Raw genomic sequence first — 27,174 nt, forward strand, 5'->3', positions numbered from 1 at the left:
ATTACCTTGGTTGATGATATAATTAAGGTTAGTGACAAATAAGTTAAATTTTTTTCTGGGCAGTTTATGTAGACTTTCCTAAAGTTTTACCTAGATGTACCCTTTGTATCCATTCTACTGCCTTAATTTAAATGTCATGGTTGAAACTTCAGCTGCCATCTTGGTTTCTGAAGATAGGTGGCAGGGTGAGAAGTTCAAAGAAGCCTGAGTACTTTTTGGAGCAGAGCCACCACACAGTCCTGGACACTTTACCTCCAGGCTTTTTATGTGAGAATAAAGTAAGCTTCTATTTTATTTAAAGCACTATAATTTTGCATTTCTTTAACTAGCAGCTAATCATCTCATGCCTACATGACAATGTTTATTGTATGTAGTTTCACTGTTTCTACACAGTAGGTACTCAATAAATATTTTTTAGTTTACTTTCTATCTTTTGCCATTTTAATATACTTAATATATTTGAGTTTGTTGCCACTTTAATATAATTGAGTTTCTTTATAATAGCAGTGACAATATATAAATGTATCTTACTTTCAAAACCCTTCTGTAAATATAAAATATTGGACAATTATGGAGGCTGGGTTTTTTTCTCCTTTTTCTTTAAAGTAATGAAGAATGTCCAAATATTAGATAAAAAACAATTTAAAAATATCAAGGTAAAACTCCTCTGCTATGTTCATGTACAGCCAAGGGTACTTTAAATATGTTAAAATTTACTACTATTTGCCATTTCTAGTTAAATGTACAGCTATATGGCCAACTATACAAAGCGGATTTGTCTAAATGATATCAACCAGAATTCTCATATTTAACATTATACTATATTTATGGTACAATGGAAATGTACATATGTGTTTGCATGTATGTGTATATTAAAGCTCCAAACACAGTTCTATTAATGTCTCATTATTCATAAAAATATGTTCCATTGAATACATATAATGCTTATAACCTTAAATGCATTTTAAAATTTCATAGTATTATAATTTTATAGAAGGTCCATTTTTGTACAATTATAAGCATAACATTTTCTTTCTGTGCTGCAACTAAGTGAAAAATGATAGTGTCTTGGGATAGGACCTTGTCAGGATGTAAGGAAAAGTTGGACATGTTTATGACCTCTGTGGCACATATCTGGGCTTGGCTAATGGACATGAAATGTGGGAGGATAAAGGGACATGAAGGATGAGAATTAGTCTGGTATGATAAACATTTTCAACGTGAGCAGATGATTTCATAGAGTTGCTGCATCAGGGATGAAAGGACTTGAACAAAGAGATCTAAGGTGTATGGTTGGGGAAAGGAAGCAAACCAATAATCTCACTTTATGTACATTGGTTTTGCAGTGCTGGCAAGGTATCCTTGAATAGAATCAAATCATATATTGAATTTTAATTTTAGAGGGAGGTTCAGACTTAAAATTTAAAATCTGAAGTCACTTTCTGGATGGCATTTAAAGTCAGGAGAATATTTGAGATTTTCAGGAAGAAAGTATAGAGGGCTTTGAAAACAGCCTGGTGAATGAAGTAAACTTTCATGTTCCATGTTATAGTTAAATGCTTGATTGGTAGTGGGATCTGGTGTGCATCTCTCTCTCTTTCTCTCTCTCTCTTTCTCTTCTGGTGTCTCTGTCTCTGCCTGTCCCTCTCTGTCTCTCTATCCCCACCCCCAGTGCCTCTTTTCTGCCTTTTGCTCTTGAACCATCCCATGGGTGTAGGATTGCACTTAATTCATGCACAGTTATGCTTGGGGAACTGTATTATAGCAATGAAGATGGAATTACCATAAAAACTAATGATGTGAGGATTCCTAAGTCTCCTTCTACAAGCACATAGAATTTAATGCTCGAGAAATTTAGCATGTTTATTTTTGTATCCTTAATATCTCTTGGATTATTTGGGACTTGCTTAAAAATTAGTTCTGGAACAATTTCACTTTGTGATATAACATGGAGATTAGAGACTTAGTGGTTAGCTTTCTGTTTTCTTTCTAAAATTGGCTACCTTTGAGGCTTTACACTCTGTATTAATCTTCTAATATTATCAGATGTTGACCCATTAGGGATGAAGAACTTTTCTATTTGAGACTTCTACAGATTTTTAACAGAATTTAAAGATAAGGGTGCATATGAGTGTCCTGGAGGGTGTTGGGGTATTAAAGAAGCTGTTGTAAAATAACAATGATAAAAGTTACAAAATCAAATAAAGAATTAGCATCTGTTTTTACACCTCAGATAATTACTTTATGGTTTGATTTATTAAAATTAGCAATAATTTCTTTTCCAATCTTAATCCTTCTTTCTTTTTCAGCTTTAATTGAGTTTATTGGTACATTTTAGGGATACAGTACAGTTACATTCATTGTTGGGATCTTGTACCTCTACATAACAAGTCCTGATTCTCATTTTTTCCCCTTACCCCTGCCCTCCCTTCACCCCCTCCTCCCCTCCCCATCTACAAACACTTTATTTTCATTATCTCACATTTTTTCTTTTCCCTTATTACCCTTCCCCTACCCATCCCACTTTCCCTAAACCTTTAGCTCCTTTCTTCCCATTTCTAAATGTCAGTAATCTTCTTGAATCCTTCTTTTTAATTCACTGACCAAGAGATTACATTTTAGATACTCCAAATCCAGTAATATGCTTAGTTTACTACAGAGAATAAGTAAGACCTATAATGGCTTAGACTAAAGCTGTTAGCAGTATGTGGCCTATTGCTCTGCACATTTGTTAATGTCATTAATACTTACTGATGTTACCAGGGATACTTATTAATTTCATTAACAGTTATTGAATTCCTATTATATCCCCCATAACAGAATCTAGTCATATGATTCCTTTAAAGACTCAGAATAAAATTTAGTTTTGTAAATATTTATGTCTTTGAGTGACCATAAATATATTGCCCAATATTTCTTTACTACCAGAGAAAGATGAAATATTTTAAAATTGGTATTGTACCCAAGTTGATAGTTATCTATTGTAATTGATAGTTATCTATTGTAGTATTGCTGACACTAGAGTGCTTTGCACAGTTTTTTTTGATTCCTAGAGGGTTCAGCTAACATTAATGATAAACTTTCATTTCCTTTCTCCTCCCCTGTATGTTCTGCACATGTTCAAAGAGTACTTGGCTCTATTCTCAGTTTGGCTTTTTCTAATTTCCTTTAACATTCCATGTTTTGCATGGTAAAGAAGGCTGTGAAACTACCATTGGTTTAATTTAGTTCAGCCAATTACTGAACTTCAAAAATCCGTCTTATGGAGGATCCCCCAAGTCTAATTTTGGAGGCTTAATACTCAAGAAAAAATGAGGGTTCATATTTCCACCAAGGGCTTCTGTATAAGCAAGGGGTTTCAAAGTTTAAAATGTGCTATCACTTTTAAGTCTGAAAATATTTGCCTGTTATATTACTTCTTAAATTTAGGCATTTTCAGGGCATTGAAGTAAAACTAATTCATAGACAGATCTTGCTTAGAATGTGGAGTCTTCAAGTTGTACAGGTATTTTCTTGGCAAGGAAATCTTACCAGCATTAATAGAGCGCTACAGAGCTCCATTAACTTTCTTAAAGTAATTGAAAAAAGGTTTTGTGTATATGTTATTTAATAAACATTCATCAAGGACCATTATAGGCTAGGCAGTTTATCTTAGGCTCTTGAGTTATATAAGCAAATGCCACAAAATTTCTGATCTTCATGTAATTTGTAGGTGGCGACAGGCAGCAAACATAATTAAGTAAATTTTATAATCTGCTAATGTGTCAGGGGTCCCCAAAGTCATTGCTGGTCTCAGTGACTTGCTAGGAAGACTCAACATGCAGTTGTTCTTACAATCAAGACTTACTACAATGAAAGGATACAGAGCGAGATCACCAAAGAAAAATGATACAAGCGGTTACTTCCACTGAAGACCAGACACATTTCCAGAGTCCTTTCCTAATGAAGTAACTCATTTACTTCAGGATGTACTTTGTTCACCTCGCAACAAGTTGTGAAAACATACACAAAATGATTTATTTTTAACCACTGAAGTTCATTAGAAACTCTGCTATTTTTTTCTTCTTCTTCTTAAGAAAAAAAAATGAGAAAATGAAAAAATGGAAGTAAAGTGTTTGTAAATGCGGAGGGGAGGAGGGGGTGAAGGGAGGGCAGGGACAAGGGGAAAAAATGAGAGCCAAGACCTGTCATGTAAAGGTACAAGACCCCAATAATGAGTGTAACTGTACTGTATACCTAAAATGTACCAATAAACTCGATAAAAAGAAAAAAAAAAAAGCAACTCTGCTAAGGTTTTTAGTGGGGGCTGGTCTTCTAGTAGTCTGAGTCTAGAAAATAAAAAAATTGTGTACTTATCAAAAGAAAGAAGTTATTCAGCATAAACCATATGGTTGGCACAACTATTTAGGTACAGCGAGCCACTCTTATCATTCTTTGTACACAGCTAAATTATGAGAAATGCTTAGGGGAAAAAATTCTGAAAAGGGATGCTGAAAAGGGATGTGCATTGCAGCTATAAATAAGGTGATCAAAGTAAGCTTCACTTAGGAAATTGGCATTTGAAAGAGATAAAAAAGAGCACTCCAGGTGGAGAACAGTCAATGCAATTACACTTAAGGTAAGCACTTGCTTGGTACGTTGAAGAGAGAGCAAAGAGGTCAGTGTAGCATGAACATGGAAAGTGGGGTAAAGAGAGAATTAAGGTTGAGGGAGGGAGTTGGTACACAGAACTTTAGAAAATTATTAGTTCATCGGTTTATATATGCATTCAGTGGGGAAAGATCCAGCAGTTTTCATTTCTTTAGATTCTGTGAAGCCTCAACATTGAAAATTTGCATATTTAAGGGTAACTTCCTTTTTTTACAGTTGGTGAACTAACCTCTAAGTAATCAGAAGTCTTCATTTAAAGTCACATGGTCTTCACTGAAAGGAGATAGTATGTAGAATGTAACATTTTAAAATCAAGAGCACATTGGTGATTTAATCCATTATATTTTACTAAATTTAGTATAATTTATGATAATTATAATAAGTGATTTCTTTAGAGTAGTTTAGGCATAAAGTTTACTTATTTGTTTCTGTTTCAGAGAAAAACTGGGATGCTTAATCTCTTGAGTAACTGGGAGATAAAGCTGAAGAGGCATTTTTTTCTTATTAGGCTAATCATTCAATTAAATGTCTTCATGTCATATACATGGTCTGGAAAAAATTATTTTCTTTACTTGTCAAGTCTTCTGTTTTTTTTGTCTGTATGTCATTATATTTTAGTAAAGAAAAGGTTTGATAAGATGTCCTCTGATTTTAAAGAAATCAGCTTTAGTTTTTTTGTCTTGTTTTGTTTTGTTTTTGGTACTGGGGATCAAACTCAGGCAGCTTCAGTTTTTCATAGGGGTTGTAGAAAGAAAGTAAAGCTAACTTAAAGTTAACTTCTCTCATTTTCAGTTTCTTTAACAGTCATACCAGGAACAAACAATAGTGGAAAAGTAGTGAAATGTGGCCAAAGAACCCCTCATGTACACAGATGCAGAAAACAGTATCTGTGACCTTTAAACTAAAGATAATATATACTGCTTATAAAGTCAACAGATAATTACTATGTAATTATTTTCTTTCAAGAGAAAATCAGACTGAAAAGAAGATTGACACTTTTTCAAACATTTCCTTCTTTTAACCAAAAAGAAATGAATGTTGGATGCAAATAGATCTGTGGTGTATGTTTGTCAAAGATATGGTACAGCTATGGAAAGCAATTTAATAATGCTTTTTCATTGTTGTTTTGCAAAACAAAACAAAAAGTAAAAAGAACTTTAGAATAAATTTTAAAAGGTTAAGTTCAGAGCTATTTAATTATGTGGATTTGGAAGTACAAGCATTTTTTAAAATATTTTTTTACTTTCAAGGAGGAAAATCACCAACTATCTCCTCTGAGTATGAGGTAAGACATAGCATATGTTAGTCCAGAGATAAAAAAAAAATTCTCTGTATAGACGTATTTCTATTTGGGAATGTTGTTGTTGAATACTTTATGTTACATTATTTCAACCAATGATGCAATGAATGGCTTTCACAAAACCACTAACATAAACCAGTATAAGCATAAAATATTTATTACTTTTAAAGAAAGAAGATCAATGTGAAACACAAAAGCAAGATCTTGAAGTCTATCCATCTTACCTTTGATTCCTTCCATGTGTTCAGAACAGTCAAAGGTCTTGCTTTTGTTGTTGGTAGGGTAAATGTGACTAAAATTAAATACCTATTAGAACTGTCCTGTTTTTAAGAAGGTCATAGACAAAAATTTCAATAACTTATTATAAGAATGGCATGATTATAAGAATTTAAACTACACATAAAAATAAGAAGGCAGATAATCTCTCCAAATTTTCTTTCCAGAAATAACCATTCTCAACATTTGAACATCTTTCCAGACATCTCTAAATGTGTCTGTATTGAGAAAAATAGAGCTGTATATAAATTTAGAAAAATGGGATCACAGTATACATGGCATTTTAAATACCAAGAATTAATTTACTTTTACTTGAATTTAACAAAAGGACAAAGGGTTAGAAATAAAGTTAGAGCTTTTGACCTCACTAAGATAAATGTTTCATCACCACCAATAATAGAGCCCATAAAATACCATATAAGAGCTATTTAAAAGTATAAACTTTAGAATCAGTATTATTTTTAGATTTTCATGTAGCAATGTACTCATTTTAACTTAACTTCAGTAGCTTTCAGTTCTACTGTTGAGGTGGTGATGACAGGAACAAGGCAAATTTGGGAGAGAAGTAGAAAATTATAGATCACAAAGTGACAATATACCCTAAAAGCAGTGCAAGTCATTAGTGATTTCTCTATGAAAGATTAAAACAAAAACACAAATACTTTCTGATATCTCCTCTGTCTTCTGGTTTTTATTGTTATATTTTTTACATTGTTTGATTACATTTTCCTTTTTTTACATTGTTTGATTACATGTAGCTATAGTTATCAAAGCTTTTAATGCTTGTTCCATTTCAAAATCAATTTTGTGTTAATCACAGTCCTTTTGATGTTGTATCTCTAATACTGAGTTTTTTTTGATTATTCTCTTGAGTGGATGGATTTTGCAGCCCAGGAATTTTTAAGGAAGTACCTGTAGCTATTTTGTTTAAGTTCTTAATATATTTGAGATTATATTTAATTTACTGTTTAAAGACAGAATTACTGAATATAAAATTCTTAGTCTCCTCCCCTTCATTGCTAAGATAAACTACATATTATTAGGCTGACTTCTTCAATGAAAAGGTTAATAGAAGAGTTAGAGGTAAATTCATTGCTAAGTTGCTGATCAGTTTGCTAAATAACTGACTCACCACATTGAACAAAATTCACTGTAATATTTGGGCTAAGGAGTTCAGTGTTGGTGTGAAGTTTGGATGCCTGTTAAGGAAAAAAAAAAAAAGAAGAAGAAGAAGAAGGGATTGCGGAGCAGTAGACGATAGGAGTCTGGAGTTTAGTAAAGGAATTAAAGTGGAAATACACATTTGGAGTAGACAACATAAAAATGGTAGTCAGTGACATTGAATTGGGTGACAGTGTAGATGGAGAAGCAGGGAGGTCTGAGGATTGAGTGCTCTGTGCTCCAGCAGTTAGAGGTCAGAAAATTGAAGAGGGATAACAGGAAACTGAGAACGAAATACCATTAAGCTGGTAGTTAAACATATTTGAAAATCTTTTTTGTTTTTTTCTTTTTGGTACCGGGAATCAAACTCTGGTCTTTGTGCTTGTGAGGCAGGCGACAGAACCACTGAGCGAAATCCCCGGCCCTATTTGAAGTCTTAAGAAGGAAAAAGTGACCAACTGTGTGAAATGTTGCTGAGTAAGATGAAGACTCAACCTTGACAGTGAAATAGGCTCACTTAGAAATTACATGGGTCCTTGATAAGTGTTGCAGGCAAACCATTGAAGAGCATGATTAAAGAAAAAATGAAAACAAAAATATATAATATTATGCACAATTATAGAAAAATATTTTAAGGTAATAAAAATTATAGGCAACTGTAGCAATAGAATTGGATACTAGTAAATTTATTCAAATGCCATAGTGTCTTCCTTTGTCATAGTATCTTTGCACATAATTTTATGAAAAGCAAAAACAACAGTCTTTACATATGTGCATAGCAGGAAAAGGAGTAGAGCACACTGTAAAACATTTTCTCTTGTTGAGTGTTGGCTGCATTAAGGGAATGAGACTTCAGAGAAGTTTGAGAGAGATTACCTAGATTTTAAAAATTCGTGTCTACATTATTTAACATTGCAATTAACAGGTATTATTTTTGTAAATAAACTTAAAAATAAAAATTTTTAATTAATTTTATATAATTAAAAATAAAGTATCTGTAGGGCCAGGCATTTAACTCAGTGGTTCTGGCAACTGCCTTGCAAGTACAAGGACCTGAGTTCGATCCCCGGTACCAAAAAAAAAAAAAAGTATCTGTAATGACTATATGTGACTCTTGTGTGATTTTTTTTCCTCCCCTTAACCCACGGCCTTACCGCTACCTAATTCTTGTGGAGTCTTTCCTTTGAAGTCTGTGTGATGTGTGATGTGATTGAAAAATACAGTGAGTCTATGGCCATACCACCCTGAATGTACCCAATTTCACCCAAAAAATACAGTAAATATTTAGTATTTTTAAAATCTATTACAGTAAAAGACACGTTGCCAGTAACCCCCCTCAAAATTGAAGCAGACTTATCCCATCATTCTTGCTACTTTCCAAAAAGCAGTTTTGGAAGTCCTCTTTCATGAATATCTTTAGTTATACTGTGGTGACTACTTTGATATCTAGAATCAATTCAAAATATTTCCTTTCATGGTCATTTTAACTTTAGGAGAGGGCTAGGAGTCACATGATGCCTGACCTGGTTGAATAAAGTGGGTGAGAATACACTATATATTTTTTTTTTTTTTTTTTTTTTTTTACCAGCTTGCCTTTTTGTTAGCTTGCAGCAGCCTTTACCATAACTTTTTAAATCACAGCTCCTAAAGATACAAGAGAGGACTTTCAAAATTGCTTCAGAGAGTGGCAAAAATGATGGGATAAATGTATTTGAAGTGAGGCAGAGTATTTTAAGGGAATTATTGGCAATGTATCTTTTACTATAATCATTTTTATTTAAACACTAATTGTATATTTCAATCATACCTCATGGTCTTTACCTCAGAATCTGTATTGATATAGTTTTTGTAGGTATTTATACCCAATTGACAGCAGTTATCTTCAATTGAAATGTACTTTTCTGCTACAGAAGATCTCTATAGTTTCTTCCTAGTTTTTCATCATAATTATCAAGTATATATTTTGTGCAAGAAATGACCTAAAGGAAGCTGTACTGGGAGCAGTTCAGGGCGAATGAGTCTAAATCTGTATGCTTCTGTTTTTGGGCTTCAGTGACTTGTCCTACCTATTAAGAGTGTTATTTTTCCAAGGTATATCTTTGACATTTTAACTTGATCTTTCAATGGCCATTTAGGCCATTTTGGCTATTGTGAACTGTTCCTCAATAAACAAGGATATATATAGGTATATATATATATATATATATATATATATATATCTGTATAATTCACTGACCTTAATTCCTTTGGGCATTGTTTTAACCACTTTGGCTAAACTAATAGACTCACTACCCACAACTTACAGGAGAGGTGTATTTTGGCTCACAGTTTCAATCCATGGTTGGCTGTGTCCAAGGCAGAAACAGGATGGCAGAGAAACATGGTGGAGGAGAAGGTGCATAACTCATAGTTCCAGGAAGGAGAGAGTGAAGGGAGGATCCAGGAAAAAGAGTGTATCATTCCAGGTAACACGGCCAGTGACCCATCTCCATCTAAGCCCCACCTGCCAAAAGCATATTTGACTATTGAACTCATCAGCTGATTAGTATAACACCCCAATGATCCAGTCACCTTCTACCACAAGAGAATTTAGGAGGAAATTTTAGGTCTAAACTGTAAATTTCTGCCCCTGCTCTCAAAAGGCTTATGTTCATCTCATCATGAAAAATGCGTTTAGTCCATCCCTCACACTTGCCAAAGTCTTAACAGTTCAATCCTTGCCTAAAAGTCCAAATCCAAAATCTCCTCTGAGACTCAGGAAAAACTCTTTGTTGTGGGTACCTTGAAAAATAGAAACAAAAGATAAATACTTTCAACATATGGTGGCACAGAGTAAACATTCCCCATTCCAAGAAATAGAAATAGGGGGATAGAAAGGACTAGGAACAAAAAAAGAGACTGAAAACCAGCAGGGCAAACATTAAATTGTGTAGCTGCATGCTCAGGACCTAGGGCAGGTTGTGGGGAGACACAACTCCAAAAGGCTTGGGCAGCCCTGCTTCTATGCCTCATAGCCTTTCTCTTGGGGTGGCTCTGCTAACTGTAACTTTCCTCAGTAGAATTTCCACATTCCTGGCATCTATAGCTTTTTAGGGTCTGCACTGCATGTTGCCTTCATTTTCACAGCTTTACCACATCAGTGTTACACTGCATGATTTCACTGGCTTTCCTATGTCTCCCTCACCCCACAACTTTTGTGTTTTGTATGCCTGAAAATCAGCAACATGTGGATGACTCCAAGGTCTGCTGCCAGCTTGAGCAGTTGCCAGGCCTTCATGGATCATGAATGTAGCAGCCTCTGCCTGGATGGCCAAACTTCACAAAACATTTCCCTCTATGTTCCTGGTTGAGCAGGGCATCCTGGTCTCTCTTTTCAAAAGAAAGCTTCATCCTTGTATCCCTGGGATAAATCCTACTTGGTCAGGGTATATGATCTTCTTGATGATCTTCTGTATTCTGTTTGCCAGTGTCTTTTTGAAGATTTTTGCATCTATGTTCATTAGGGAGATTGGCCTGTAGTTCTCTTTTTTGGTTGGGTCTTTCCCTGGTTTTGGTATAATTGAGCAGGTGAAATAGGAAGAAAATGGCTAACAGGGAAATGAGAAGGGGAGGGGAAAGGCAAAAAGGGAAAAGAAAGAATGTGAAAACATGAAAAAATGGAAACAGTCTTTGTAAATTGGGAAGGGTAAAGGGGGTGAAAGGAGGGTGGAGTATGAAAAAACAAGAACCAAGATATATCACATAAAGGTACAAGATCTCAATGGTAAATATAATTGTATTGTTTGCTTTACATGTACCAATAAACTTAATGGGGGAAAAAGCATCATAGTTTTGTACCCTTCAAAGGGTGGGATCTTCTTGATTCCCGAAAAGCTTTCAAGCCATATTTCTTATTGTTCTGATGAAAGTATTTAGATAATGTTTTTATGATAATCTTTCAGGAACTATGCTTCCATGACTTCAACTTTCCAGACATTTTATTTCGTTTGAAACTACAAGCTTTTCACATTTTTTTTGCACCCAATTTTCTCTATATATGAGGCTAAAGACATTCAGGTTGAATGTTGGGATGCTTTGAAATTGCCTCTAGTTAGGACATGGGAAAAATGAAGATGAATTTTCTTCTAGGATGTAATACATATATCTATAGTCCAACTGCAAATGGAGTCCTTGTTCCCACCTGAAACCTCCTGAACCTGACCTTTACTATTTGTATTTATTTCTATCAGCATTCTGGTCTTCTGAGCTCTGAGCAGTATCACTTATAAACCACTGCTTACAACATTCTTGGTCTTTCCTTGCTTGTGTCTCCAAATATTTTCAAACCACCCTGCTTCCAAATTCCAAAGGCTTCTAAAGCACATGTCAGATATAGTCACAGCAATACCAACGCCCATAACTTAAAGGAGAAGATATTTATTTTGGTTTGTGGTTTCAGTCTATGGTTAGCTGGATCCAAGGAAATAACAGGATGGCAGAAGGGACAGCAGAGGAGAAGGCTCAACTCATGGTAGCTAGGAAGCAGAGAACAAAGGAAGGAGCTGCAGAGAAGAATATACCCTTCAGGTCATACCCTCGGTGACCCAACCAGGTTCCACTTCCTAACGACTGTTCAGCTATTAAATTTATCAATGAAAAAAATCTACTGAAGAGTATAACACTCCCATGATCCAATCACGTTCTGCATACATGAGAATTTGGGGAGACACTTTATATTTGAACCCTAACAAGTAAGTGCCAAGAAGTTCTATCACTAGATTAAATGGTAGCTCTGTGTTTAGTTTTCTGAGGAACTATAACTCCTTAGTGACTCCTCTAATTTACATTCCCTCCAGTGGTGTGTAGAGGGCTTTTTTTTTTTTTTTTTTTTTGGTGCTGGGAATCAAACTCAGGACCTTATGCTTGCAAGGCAGGCATGGTTCCACTGAACTAAATCCCGGGCCCAAGGGCTTCTTTTTCTCTGCATTTTCATAAGCATTAAACATTTTTAGTATTCTTGATAATAGTCATTCTGGCTGGGGTAAAATGGAATATCAATGTAGTTTTGACTTGGATTTCTCTAATGATTAAAGATGTTTAACATTTTTTATGTGCTTATTGGCTAGTCATACTTGTTTTGAGGTGTCTGTCAATTCATTTGCCAATTTATTGTTTGGATAACTTGAGTTTTGAATTCATTATATATTCTAAATATTAATCTGTCAGAAGAATAGCTGGCAAAGTTTTTTTCTATTCTGTCAACTTTTTTCACTCTTAGCTGTTTTACTTAATGTGCAAAAACTATTTAATTTGATGTAATTTCATGTATTAGTTTTGTTCTTGCAATAATCACAATTGTATTTATTTATTTATTTATTTATTTATGGTACTAGGGATCAAACTCAGGTCCTTGTGCTTGTGAGGCAGGCACTGGAACCATTGAGCTAAATCCCCAGCCCAATAATCACAATATAAAGCAGATGTTTAATTGGGCTCATGGTTTCAGAGGGTTCAGTCTGTGGTTGACTGGTTCCAATGTAAGAACATTATGGCAGAAAGGTATGACAGAGCAAAGCTGCTCAATTCATGGTGGCTGGGAAGAATACCAGGGGAACAGTAACCGAAAGGGAAAGATAAAGGATATAGACCCCAAAGCCATGATTCCATGATCCACTCAGGCACACTAAGAAGTATAATTTTTAATCCTCTTGGCAGTTCCCATGCCAATCAAGTTGACAGTCCATTTAACAGTTACATTTCACTCCTTGACAACTTCATATCCAAACATATCTTAAATCATAGTTAATCTCCAAATATACATAAGGTCATAATTCTGCCTAATATGGTACAACTATGTTATATATATTCAAAACAGTAATCCCTTCCCAAAGGTCTCAATAGTCCCAGGATTGCTAAAATGTTCAAGACTTCTCTGACATTCAAGGAAAACTCTTATCTGTGAACTCTTTAAAAAAAAAAAACATAATTCAAGGTAAACATTTTCATTCCAAAAGGAAGGAATAGAAGCACAGCAAAGAATAGGACCAAAGCAAAACTGAAGGCCAGAGGGGTAAACATTATGTCTGGTACTCAGGGTACACGGTATTGAGATGTAAGTTCCAAAGAGTGTTGATGATTTCACCCCCATGACCTTGTACTTTGCAGCCAACACGGCCTCTCTCTTGGACTTGTGCCACTCAGGGTCTATAGCATTTCCTTTACAGATGCTCCTTGTTCTTGGTATATGAAACTTTCTAGGGTCTCCATTGCACCTTTGGCTTTCTTCACACAGCTTCACACACCTACCTCTCAGAGGAACCCTGCCTGACCTCTTAGGTCTTCCTTTAAAATCAGAGTTGAAGTCTCTGTGATGCCACAACTCTTGAATTCTGCATGCTTGCACAACCAGCATAATATAGATCATGCCAAAATATGCTGCCAGTGCAAGCAATAGCTAAACTTTCTTTGACAATGGCAGCAGCAGCTTCTGCTTGCCTGGATAGCTGAATATGATACAATGAATTTGGGGTAATCATTTGTCTTGGCAGTGTTTCTCAAGCAGGGGGCCTGGAGAGTCTCTTCCCAAAATGAAAAGTTTCCTTGTTTGTACCCTTGAACTTGCAGTGAATAAGGTCTTGCTGATTTCTGAGGTGTGCTCAAGCATCTTTTTTTCTTGTTCCTGTTCAGAGTACTTTGGTTATACACAATAGTGCTAATCATTTTAGAAACCACACTGTTTTGGCTCCACCTATACATATGGTCTCTTTTCTGCCAAAATTTAAGTTTAAAAAATTGAACTAAAATCAGCTAGGGGTACTCATGTTATTGGCTGCAGATTGGGCTACCTTGATATTTCCTCCTCCAGACCAATTAGTTCACAATCCTTATTCTCCTGTGAAGAATATTTAGTCTCCTGTGAAGATCCAGGACAAAAAATAGACAATTTTTTCTCACCTGAGGTTCATGGCCTCTAGTTCACTTGCTAATGGCCTTTTGTCCTGACTGTACCCTGCTGAGCCTGGCCTTTACTGTCCTCGTTCTTGTCAGCATTCTAGTCTTTGCAGTTCTGACTAGAATTTCCCATCAAGCTCTGCTTACAACTTTTGAAGTTTTTCCAATATCCAATTTGGATTTTCCAAATGGTTTCAAGCTCCACTCCCAAACCAATTGAAAGGTTTCTGAACCATGTGATCAGGTGGTACAGCCAAGAATTTACCCCATTTCTGGTACCAGTTTTCTATATTAGACAACTTTACTGTTGGTAAACAAAATATGCAACACCCAAAAGTTAAAGCAGAAGAAGTTTAATTTAGTTTATGGTTTCAGGGGATTAAGACCATGACTGGCTTGCTCTAAGGCAGGAACTTCATGGTGGAAGGGCGTGGAGGAGCAGAACTGCTCAGTTTATGGGGCCAGGAAACAGAGCAGGGGAACAGCCCTTGAGAAGAAAAAGTGGAAAAATAAAAAGACATAGACATCAAGGTCATGCCTCTATGACCCACCCAGACGTACCTAGAAGTGTACTTTACTAAGGTTCTTGACAGCTTCCAAGCCAGTGAAGTTGACTGTCTGGCTTAAATGTCATATTTCTTTTTGATTCTTGCTATTATTTCCATTGGGGTCCTATTTAGGAAGCCTTTGCTTATGCCCATGGATTCAAGTATTTTCTCTGTGTTTTCTTCTAGCAGTTTCAAAGTTTTAGGTCTTTTATATCTATGTCTGATTTTGAATTGACTTGTGCAGTGTGCTGGTTAGGGATCTAGTTTCAATCATCTACATGTGGATATTCAATTTCATGAGCACCAATTTTTTTAAAGGCTAACTTCTCTTTGTTTTTTGCTTTCTCTGCCAATTTTTAGATGGATGTAGTTTCATGAGTGTATTTCTCTGTCCTCTATTCTAGTGCATCGGTCTATGTGTCTATATTTTTGCAGTATTGTATTGTATTTTTGTTACTATGGTTTTGTATTATAGTTTGAAATCAAGTATTATTATTCTTCTAGTGTTACTCTTTCTGTTTAGAATTGCTTTGGCTCTTCTGAGTTTTGTGTATATCCATATGAATTTTAGGGTATTTTCCCCATTATATAAATAATGCCCTTGGTATTTTGATGGGGATTGTACTGTGTCTATAGATCGCTTTTGGCAGTATGGTCATTTTAACAGTATGATTTTTGCTGATCTATGATTATGGGAGGTCTTTCTGTCTTTTAGTGTCTTTAATTTCTTTCTTTAGGGATGGGAAATTTTTAATTCTAGAGGTCTTCCACTTCCTCTGTTAGATTGATCCCTAGGTATTTTTATTTTTTTTTAGGCTAGTGAAAATAGAATTATTTTCCTGATTTTTTTCTCAATTGATTACTGGTATATGGAAAAGCTATTGGTTTCTTAAATGTTGATGTTTATATCCTACATTGGAACTATTTTATTTCAGATTTTCTCCAATTCTTACTTGTGGTTTTATAATGGTTTCCTGTGTCAAGTTTTATATACTGCCCTAATCTGATTTGCCACAAAGTGATTTTTCTGTAACACAGATTATACAATATCAATCTTATTCTTACAATAAGTCAATAACTCTGTTTCCTTCACTAAAGTCATATGACCAATGATTTTCACACTTTAATTAATTCACCAATTTTTTTCCAGCTTTAATTGGGTTTATTGGTACATTTTAGGGATACAGTACAGTTACATTCATTGCTGGGATCTTGTACCTCTACATGACAGGTCTTGGTTCTCATTCGCCAATTTTTGACAAAAACACCAAAGGTTAATTTGAGGATATATAGGCTGTAATAATTTTAAAGTGCCATGGTTATTTATAGTTTGGCAGTGACAATATACTAAAAATCATGGCTCAGAATAGAAAGACTGTAGGTCATCTGTATTTCTGATGAACTAGCTAGAACTCTATCCTTCATTCTCTTCTTTAATGAAATATATAAACAAAATGATAAGAGTCTATTGCAATCCAGAATACAAATTCTGCAATTTGTGTAAGTCATTTGCCAATTAAGGTACTTTGATATTAATTACGAATGAATGACTGGTGACATACTTCAAAAGTGTTCATCTGTTAGCATAAATGGTAAAATATGGGTTTTAGATCAAAGTCTGGTCTCTTCTCCACAAGTAAGGCCCTTCATGATTCAAGCCAGTTATTTGTTTATCCAGGCATCTGCCCATCTGTTCATTCATTTGTCAAAGATATGTTTGCCCACTATCTTCTCCCCTCACAATTTCTGGTTGTATTCACTATTCATGTCTTCTATAATGCATTAAAATCTCTTTTAAGGGCTGATCTTACTTCCTCTGTCTAGAATGTTCTTCTTCATTTTATGAATCTGGTTAATACTCATTTGTTACTTCTCAGGTCCACATTTCTGAATGTAGGCTCTAATGAAAACCAAGAATATTCAAAAACTTCTCTTGAATATAATCTAAAATTTATGTTCCTAAGCCCCTTAGACATAGCATTTTAAAAAAAATAATCTGTCAATTGACAATGTGAAATAGGAAGAAAAGGGCTAAAGGTGTAGGGAAAGTGGGAAGGGTAGGGGAAAGGTAATAAAGGAAAAGAAAAAAATATGAGAAAATGTAAAAAGTGTTTGTAAATGGGGAGGGGAGAAGGGGGTGAAGGGAGGGCAGGGACAAGGGGAAAAAATGAGAAACAAGACCTGTCATGTAAAGGTACAAGATTCCAGAATGTAACTGTACTGTATACCTAAAATGTACCACTAAACTCAATGAGAGGAAAAAAAATCATCTCTCAAAATCCAAGTTATGAGGGGGCAGTAGATGGGGCTGTGATGTGGTGGCAGTAAGGTTATGGTTTGTTTGTGTGTGTGTATGTATGTGTGTGTTTGTGTGACTAAAAGTTAATATGATTGATGGATTTGGTCACAAAGTACAATAGAAAAAATATTGAAGCTTTGATACAAAGGGAAATGAGTTGGAAAAATAGGAAGCTTTAAAAAAACATAACTTTCAATTGTCTATAAAATTTACTCTTCTAGAACACACTGTTCCTTAAGATTATGGGATAGCTTTATGCCTTCCTTGCTTTATTTACTTGTGAGTTTCTTCTTACAGCTTTTCTGAAGTTCTTCTCCTCCAGTAGACTTAGTCAGATGTATTACTGACTTCTAGTCTAAGCACTTGGTTTTTAAAAAACTCAACATTATTAGGTGCACTTTGCATACAGTAAAATACATCCATAATAATGGTTGAATAAATTTTGAGAAATGTAGCCGCTCATGTAATCAAAATCATAATTAAAACATAAAACATTTTTTTCACTCCAACAAGTTCACTGTGCCTCTTTGCAGTTAAACTCCTTTTGCATCCCAGACTCAGACAACCGCAGGTCTGTTTTTGGCCGCTATCAATTAGTTTTATTAGGCATTTGATTTTAATGCTATCTTGCTTCTTTGTAGTCATCTGTCATCTGTCCTTCAAACCCTTCCTTCTATGATCCTGTAGTGAAAGAACCTGGAATCATTTAGAGTCTCAGTTCTTTTCCTTTTTTCAAAAACTCCCACTCTGTTTCATTCTTCTTCAGATATTATAGTTGATTCATTTTTTATTATATAAGCATAGGAAGGAGTATGGCTGTAAGTGATCACACAAGAAGCTTCTTTTTCTTCTGGCATAAAATATTTTTCATTTCCAATTTTCAAAAACATCATTTCTTCTAAGGCCCACTGGAAGGTGTAGAAGAAGCTTCTTAAATTATAATATTAAACTTCTTTATATTTGTTACCTTCTCTATGACATCCGTGTAATATATATCAAATGAAAGAAAAGTAAAAGAACAGTTGGCAGTTAAGATTATTTTCAAAATTATCTTTCTTATAAAATATCCTAATTTTTAATAACCAAGAATAAGGAATTAAGTAATATTTACAAAATTTAAAAATTATGAGTACATTTGGGTGATCATCAGAATGGGCTGTGTTGATTCTTTCCTCTTAAAAACTTAATAGCTCAGAAAATTGTGGTTTTAAAGAGTTGAGTGTATGTGTGTAAAGGACATCACAGCTGTTTTTAGTGCCATTTACTTTCCAAGCTTTATTTATAGAGGTAGGAGGGAATTATTTAGGAGTACTAATTTCATGCTATTTCAGTTGGCATTTAATTGGGTTTATATGTCAAAAGATACATAGCACTAGGTATTTAATTAGTGGCTTTATAATAGTAAAATATACTATTAGAACAATCTTGTGAACTTTGTAATGTGATTTCCTACTTAAATATCTTCCAAGGTGTGAACCTCTGAGATTTTTTTCTCCTTATCTCCACCTATTTGTTTAACCTTTCTGTCATTGTCTAAGCAACATGAAAAATCACACTCTTGTTTATTCATTCATTTTGAGCAAAGTATAGTTTCATCTTGCCTCATGCACTCCACATAAATTCCTCTGGACTTTTTGTGGTTAAACAGAAGCATCTATTTAGTTGTTTCTTTAATATTTACCTTTGATGGTAACTTTTCAGAGGAAAGATATATTTAAGGCTACTAACACTTCTTAGCAAAGAGTAATGTTGCACTGATATTTTCAAAATACTCTCAGAAATTTAGTGTTGCTACCTTAGGTCAGCAACAGTATGATTAATAGGTAAGCATTTTTAAATTTCTTATCAGTCTGTCAATTCTAAAGAAGTCATGAATTGATGTACAAGTACTTATTATAGTCACTGTGTACTGATTAATATTATGTTGACTTTGTTTGCTGCTGTTTTCATTAGTTTCTATTCTCCAACGGACCAGTCAAAACACTGTAATGATGATCTCTTTCTGTCTATATCTGTGTGATCAGATGCACACACCTATACTCCTGTACACAAACTCCTCATTTCTCTCTTACATGTATTATATTGTTTCCAGTCTTCTTCAGGTCTTCTTACTCACATTCACTTTCACTTTCCCCCTACCCAGTCTTCTTTCTCTTTTTTGCTTATTCTCATATGGATACTTCCAATTTTCCCACAGAATGGAAATAAAGGATAAGTTTATGAAGCTCTTTAGATTTACCACAAATATCCAACAGAAGATGTTCTAAAGTGACATAGTATTTCATTTGATGATGGTGAATGAATAATGTAAATTTTCTTTTTGGTATATTTATGTAAATTAGTGCTCAAGAAAAGGATGCTCCCTCCACATTGGGGATTGAATTCAGGGGTCTTTTACCAGTGAATTATATCTCCAGCTCTTTAAACTTTTCTTAAAAATTTTGAGACAGCGTCATGTTGGCTGTTAACTTAGGATCCTCTGCCTCAGCCTCCCAAATGGCTGGGATTATAGGTGTGTGCCACTATATCCAACAAGAAAAAGTTATCACAGCACAGTGATTATTATTATTGTTTATGTATTTATTTATTTTGGTACAGGGAATTGAACTCGGGACCTTGCACTTGTGAGGCAGGCAGAGGCACCACTGAGCTAAATCCCCAGCCCAACTGCTGAGTGATTTTTTTTTTTAAACCAAGTCACAACAAAAGAAGTGAGATATTTTGTGGTTCTTGTGACATACTTAAGCAATAGAGTGTGCTAATCACATCGCATAAAAAGACAATAAGAAGCAAAGGTTGAAACAAACTTTTAGAAATGAATCATAATTATAATGGTGCTATTTATCTTCAGATTTCTTCACAAATGAAACAACATTCTTCCTATCATCACCATTATATTAGCACATTTCAAAGATGTTGGAATTAAGGTAAAGTGATTCGAAGGAGTCAATTTCGGCGAGGAGTACAAGTCAGTTCTTTCGAGGATTGAAGTTCCTTAACACAATAAAAAAAAAATGTTTGGGATAGAAGTATATAGCTATGGTTCCTGTTTTGCCTCTGTCTGTAAAGAGCTGTGTCATCTTTGGCAAGTCTCAGCCCCTAGAGCTTATTTCCTAGCTCCCAGTTTCCTTACTCTCAAATGAAGAGTTGGACTAATTGAGTCTCTTAGTTAACTTTAGTATTTAAACAGTTTGATTTAATCCTCAAATTCTTTCTTTCTTCTGAACATTATGTTTAGTCCTCTTAACTGACAGTTTTACTTAATGCAGTCTTTCAATACACATTATGAATATGTAGTTTAACTTATAGGACAGAAAAATTATCTTAAAGATCTGAATTTGTAACTGTTAATTTCTAAATCAGTTTTGTCCATTTTTTCTTGTATAGTGACAAAGTGATGAAATTTGGTTTTCCTAGCCAATTACTGTTTGCATTCCATTGTATAGAGCATTATTTATTGTGCACCTTGATGTGCTTAAGGTATAATCTGAGATTTGAGGCTACCAGTTGTGCATTCACTTTGAGAAAGAGGTGATAGGAAGAGCAGGACCCATTTTCTAATAGTGATGTTTCTAGAATGCTGAATTTTAATTATTGTAACTTGTAAATATTATTCAAGATGAATGTAATATTTTCCTTTGTGAAATTATGCTATGACCTAATAGATTTCTAGTGTTGGGCTTCTATGAATTAGATACTATACTCAGTTACTGACATCAAAAAGGGATTAACCGATAGGATTTATGTGCAAGACAGAAAGTCAACACTGGGAAAGTCTTTCATTCTGTTGTAACTAAGTGATTGGACATATACTATGCCTTCTAAGCTATTATCAGTTTGATACTCAGTTATCACTTTATCAGTTTGTGTATATTATTAGTGTAACTTAATCATTTAGTGGATATGACTTTCTGCTGGCTGGTAGGTTTATTTCCTTTGATTCTTTATTAGAAGGTTACTAAAGAGAGAACTGTAAAGTAATGAAGACTAGATAGAAGCCATTGTTGCATTTTGCTTTTATTAATCATTTAGTTGAAACAATAATTCTAAGATTAATATTTTTCCATATTTCCTGATGAGAATAAAGTACACAAATAATAAGAAGGCTTATCTAAGGCTCTGTAGCTACGAAAGCATGAAGCTAGAATTTTAATTCAGGTAATTTGTCTCCAGAACCTGTAGCTACCATACATACTTTCTCCAAGATGTTTACATTTAAATTGTCTTCTCTCCTTTCTATATCCTACCTTGAGTCTTTGATAGTTTACTCTCTGTTTAATTTCACTTCTCATTTATATTTACATTAAAGTGGAAATAGATTGTCTTATGGAATACTGTTCCTAGGAAAGCAGATATAAGAATGGTTTCATTTTTATTTTGAATGGCCTAGAACCCAGAAGTTGGGTAAACCCTTAATACTTGCGTGTTATTTGAGATTCCAGCAGAAGAGGACTCCAGAGAGGTTCTGAAACACAGCTATTAAGGTGATGGTCCTGTGTAGTGTGATGGACAGAGTGGGATTATAGGGGACTCATGGAGGAGAAGTCTTGAGGAGATGCTAGTTTATAAAGTACCATGAGCACAGACATGCTAATCTTTTCTCTTTTTATGTTCATTTGTTGCCATTTTTTTGTTTTTGTTTTTGTTTTTTTTTTTTGGTACCGGAGATCGAACTCGGGTCCTTGCGCTTGCAAGGCAGGCCACCGAACTGCTGAGCTAAATCCCCGGCCCTATTTGTTGCCATTTTTGAAACTTACTCTGTAAAACCTTTACCACCTTTAATTTCTGAGGTTTATAGTCCACATTTTATTAATTAGTGTCCCTTTATTTCTTCTCATTTAGGTAGATTTTACCATTAAAGTCATTAGCCACAAGACATTTGTGGATTATTCTTTGGATTAATGGAGAACCTTTCTTCAGCCACCTATCTTACATCTTATATAACTTTGTTGAAACAATTGTTCAAGCTTTGGGTGTTTATTCTGACATATTACTTAAAGGACATCTTGTACCAGAGAAGCTGTTGTTCTATACATTTCAGTTTCTGTTGGAGGCAAATTCCACCATCCTTTTTCTAATCATTCTTACTGATATTTATACAAGTTTGAGTTCCAGTTTTTTAAAATTCCTGACTTAAGTTTAAGTTTTTTAAAGAGAAAGTTGCACTTGCTTTCTCTTCTTCATCTTCTATTATTTCCTCAATTACTGATCTGACTTCTCTTTCTACCTCATTTTGGAAATCCCTTGGGAAAATAGTTAATAATTTTCAAATTCACTGATTACTCTTAGATCTCATTTCTTTTTTTAAAAAAATTGAGTTTATTGGTACTTTTAAAGTATATAGGGTACAGTTACATTCATCATTGGGATCTTGTACCTTTACATGACAGGTCTTGGTTCTCATTTTTTCCCCATACTTCTGCCCTTCTTTCACCCCCTCCATGCTCCCTATTTATAAAGGCTTTGTTTCCATTTTTTTTCTTTTCTCATATTTTTTCAATTCCCTTATTTTCTTTCCCCTACCCTTCTCATTTCCCCTACACCTTTAGCCCTTTTCTTCCTATTTTGCTTTGTTATTTATACAATTTAGATCTTATTTACATTTTTAGTTTTTCACATCAGAGAAAGTATTCGGTATTTACAGATGTGTCTCATATTTATTTCACTTAAGAGTATGGCCTCAATATGCATCCATTTTCCTATGAATGACTCTAGTTTCTCATTCTTTATGACTGAGTAGTACTCCATTTTATAGAAAAACCACATCTTCTTTATCCAGTCTACAACTGATGGGCTGTTTCCAAGTTTTAGCTATTACAGACTGTGCTGCTGTAAAGATGGGTGTGCATATATCACTGTGATATGATTCTTTTAGTTCTTTTAGAAAGATACCCAGCAGAGGGATGCCTGGGTCAAATGGAACCTCTAGTCCCAGTTCTTTGAGGTATCTCCATATTGATTTCCATAGAGGTTGCACCAGTCTGCACTCCCACAAACAATAGAGAAGGGTTCCTTTCTCCCCACAACCTAGCCAACATTTGTTATTGGTTGATTTCTTGATAGCAGCCATTCTTTCTGGGGTGGGGTGGAATCTTAGTTTTGTTTTCATCTACATCTCTCAAATGACCAGTGATGTGGAATATTTTTTCATATATTTGCTTGCTGCTTTTTCTTCTGTCTGAGAAATGTCTGTTCATTTCAGATGCCCATTTTTAAAGCAGGTCTTTATATTTGGGGGGCATGAATTTTTTGAGTTCTTTATATATTCCTTTTTTTTTTTTTTTTTGGTACTCCCTGGGGATCAAACTCAGGTCCTTGTGCTTGCGAGGCAGGCAGCAGAACCACTGAGCTAAATCCCCGGCCTTCTCTCTCTCTCTCTCTCTCTTTGTAAAACTATATTCCAGATAATAGTGCTTTGTCTGAGAAGCAGATGGTAAATTTTTTTTCCCACATTAGAGGTTATGTTTTAGCTCTGTTGGTGGTTTATTTTGCAGTGCAGAAGCTTTTTAATAAGATGAGATCCCAGTTGTTGAGTCTTTGTGCTAATTTCTCTGCTACTGAGGAATTGTTCATAAAGTCTTTTCCTATGCCAGTGTTTTTGACAGGTCTGCCTAACTTATATTCCATAAAGTTTAGTATTTCTGTTTTAATATTTAGATCTTTAATCCCCTTGGATTTCAGTTTAGTGCATGGTGAAAAATAACTGTCTAGTTTTAATCTTTGGCAAGTTGAAAGCCAGTTTTTCCAACACCATTTATTGAAGAGGCTATCTTTGCTGCACTAAGGATGGATGGCTCCTTTGTCAAAGATGAAGTAGCTGAGTATGTCTGGAGTTGTTTCTGCATCTGTCAATCTATTCCACCAATCCTCAGGTCTGTTTCTTTGCCAGTACCTTGCTGTTTTTATCACAGTGGCTTTGTAGTGTAGTTTAATTTGGGGATTGTGGTACAGGCTGTGATGTCTCAATTGCCTAGAATTGCTTTTGCTATTCTAGGTGTCTTCTTGTTCCAAATGAATCTTTGGATTGTTTTTCGCTAGTTCTGTGAAATATACTGTTGGAGTTTCAATCAGGGTTGTATTGAATCTGTAAAGCAATTTTAGTAGTATAGCCATTTTCACTGTATTGATCCTTCCTACACAGAAGCAGGGGGTATCTTTCCATTTTATTATATCATCTTTGATCTCTTTTTTCAGAGTGCTGTAGTTTTCAGTGTAGAGGTCTTTTGCATCCTTTGTTAGATTGATTTCTAGATAACTTCATTTTTTTGGATGCTATTGTGAAAGGAATTGTTTTTCTAATTTCTCTCTCAGTGAGCCTGTTATTTGTGTACCAGGAGGCTTCTGATTTTTGAGTGTTGACCTTGTATCCAGGTACTCTACTGAATCTGTCAATTAAGTCTTTTGTCTAACTGCTTTCAGTATTTTGTTCTTCTGCTGGGTTTCTGGGATTTTGACAGATTTTGTCTAGGTGTAGATTTTTTTTTGATCATGGTTAATTGGAGTCCTATATGCTTCACTTATCTGTATGTCAAATTCTTCCCCTTTGTGAAGTTTTCTATCATTGATTCTTTGAACAATTTTTTAAAGTCATTTGTACTTCTGCCACTTCATGGATTCCTATAAATCTTATATTATTCTTCTTTGCATCATCTAGGAGTTGTTGGATCAATTTCTCATGATCCCTCACTCTGTTTAAGAGATCTCTATTTTCATGGTCACTGACTGCAATCCTATCTTCTAGATCTGAAATTCTATCTTCACACTCATTCATTCTGCTTCAAATGCTTTCAATATAGTTTTTAATCTCCTGGATATCTGAATCTTTCATGGATTCCATTTCTTTCCTATGTTTGGTATTCATGGTTTCCATTTTTTTCCTATGCTGCGCATTCATGGTTTCTATCGTGGTCCTGAACTCATTTTCTTTTTTTGTCTGTTTCTGTTCCAGAGTCTCTAATCATGTTCTTCATTGTGCTTACCATCCCTGTATTTATCTGGGATAATATTTCTATTTTGAATTTTTGTAGAGCCTGATTCATCTGTTTTGTTATGTCCTGTGCTATGAGTTCAGGGTATCCTGGTGGTTGACTATTAAACTTTTCCTTGTTTCCCCTAGAATTTGCCACTGGTGAACTGTAAGTCTCTCTTTTTGTGCCTTGCTTAAGTGTTTTCTCATTTTTATTTTTGTTGTTGGGCTGTCCTTGGTTTAATTCATGGGTTAGTACTTTGATCTTCCTGATATAGCAGCTCTTTAGGTTTTGAGTCTCTAATGACTCATAGACACTCTCATTTTCATAATATTTGAAAGGACAACTCATTTAAATCAGTCACAACCCTTTAGCCCAATTAATACAGTCAGAAATATGGTAGCATCAAGCACAGCTTAGAAATTGACTGTTGGTGGTAGTTAGTAATCTGTCACCTTTAACCACGTGAATTAAATCAAAACTGAGGACCAGGCCAAAATACATTTATAGTGAATAAACTCTTCAGTATAGCAACTTTGCCCTTCAGGATGGGCACTTAGAAGGAGTTGGGAGGAGAGAAATAGGTAAAAGAATACAAGAAGGTTTCATCCAGAGGACACAGGATGAATGTGCAAACTGTAGAGAAGCAGGAAAGACAGAGTGCAAGAACAAAGAAAAGAATAGAAAAACTTAACAGTAATAGGGAAGCTATAAATTGTATTTACTTTCCTTTGAAACTAATGACAATTGAGCAAAGGAAAAAGAGAAGCAAGGAAAAAGAAAGAAGAAATCCAAATTAGGGCAGGAACAGGAACAAAAAGAGATATAAAAAATAATGTAGGGGAGCAAGAGACTAAGTGGGAAAAAGAAGAAAGAACAAAGGAAAATTTGAAGAATGGGAAAAAAGAAAATTTAAAAAATAAATATTAAAAATTAAAAATAAGAGGAAAAGAAAATAATTTTGAAGAGCCTCTTTCAGGGTGTATCACTGCTGTCACAATAGACAATGTAGGTAGAAATGTGCAGAATTAAGTCAATTAGTCTCAGCTAGCTAACAGCAGATCCCTGAAATTTAGGCTGAATTCTGGCTGTGAGGCCCAAATTGAACTTCCTGACTTCCTGCAGGGTTGAGCTCTGCAAGGTTCTACTGCAGGTTCCAGCTGCCCTGCCCTTTCCCTGAACATAGTCCAACTTCTGGTGGAAAGTGGTGATCTCTCCAACTTAGGAGGTCTGATGTGCCTTTATTGCTGTTGTTCACTTCTGTTCTATCTTCTGGAGCTCAGTAAAATGGCCTTTTTTACCATCTGTGCCTCTGCAGTGTGGATCCAGATACAGAACAACCAGGAGGCCCGAGAGCATGGAGGTGGGTAGGGAGAATGCTGCAGAGGTGTGGCTGGGCAGTCCTCACAGGTCTGCTCCAATGAAGGCCTGGGGCACTGGAGATGGGGGAGCAGCGAGCTCCCCGCATGGTGAGGCACTCCTCACTGGTCTGTAGATCTCATTTCTTAACCTATACTATATATACCGTAGACTGATCTCTTCATAAACCCTTGTTTTTTTGTGTGAAGTGCCGTGATAGTAATTAGATCTTATAGATCTACCTGTCAAATATTTCTCAATTTTATCTATTTCTCTTCTACTTCAATATCTCAGGTTCATCTCTTTCTTTAAACTATAATGATACCCAAACTGGTCTCCTCACATCTAGTCTTGAGCCTCTAATACAGTCTTGAAAAAAAAAAAAAGAAAAAAGAAAAACAAGTTAACAGCATGATCTTTTTTGAAGGAAAATGTTACTATTTAATTCTCCAATTCAAAAATATTTAATGACTCACTTCAGCTTTTAGCATGGTTCTTACCAGAGCATAACCGTTTTTTATTTGTTCTCTACAATATAGTCTAACTTTTTTTCTCTACTTTTATTTTAAGCCCTCAAAATTTTCTAACATTCTGTGCCTTTGTATGTATATAGTTGTTCTTCCTTATTAACCTCTCTCTCTTTTTTTTTTTTTTTTTTTTTTTTTTTTTTTTTTTTTTTTTTTT

At 34.9% G+C, this 27,174-nt stretch overlaps 1 protein-coding gene across 3 annotated transcripts in view; it reads left to right on the forward strand.

The window, feature by feature from the left end:
- The window catches only part of Ctnna3 (catenin alpha 3), a 1,561,788-nt gene that overhangs the window by 264,206 nt on the left and 1,270,408 nt on the right, over positions 1-27,174 (forward strand). The window lies entirely within an intron of this gene.

Source organism: Fukomys damarensis, unplaced genomic scaffold, assembly GCF_012274545.1.
Source record: "Fukomys damarensis isolate Sample0158 unplaced genomic scaffold, DMR_v1.0_HiC HiC_scaffold_20, whole genome shotgun sequence".
Classification (NCBI taxonomy): domain Eukaryota; kingdom Metazoa; phylum Chordata; class Mammalia; order Rodentia; family Bathyergidae; genus Fukomys; species Fukomys damarensis.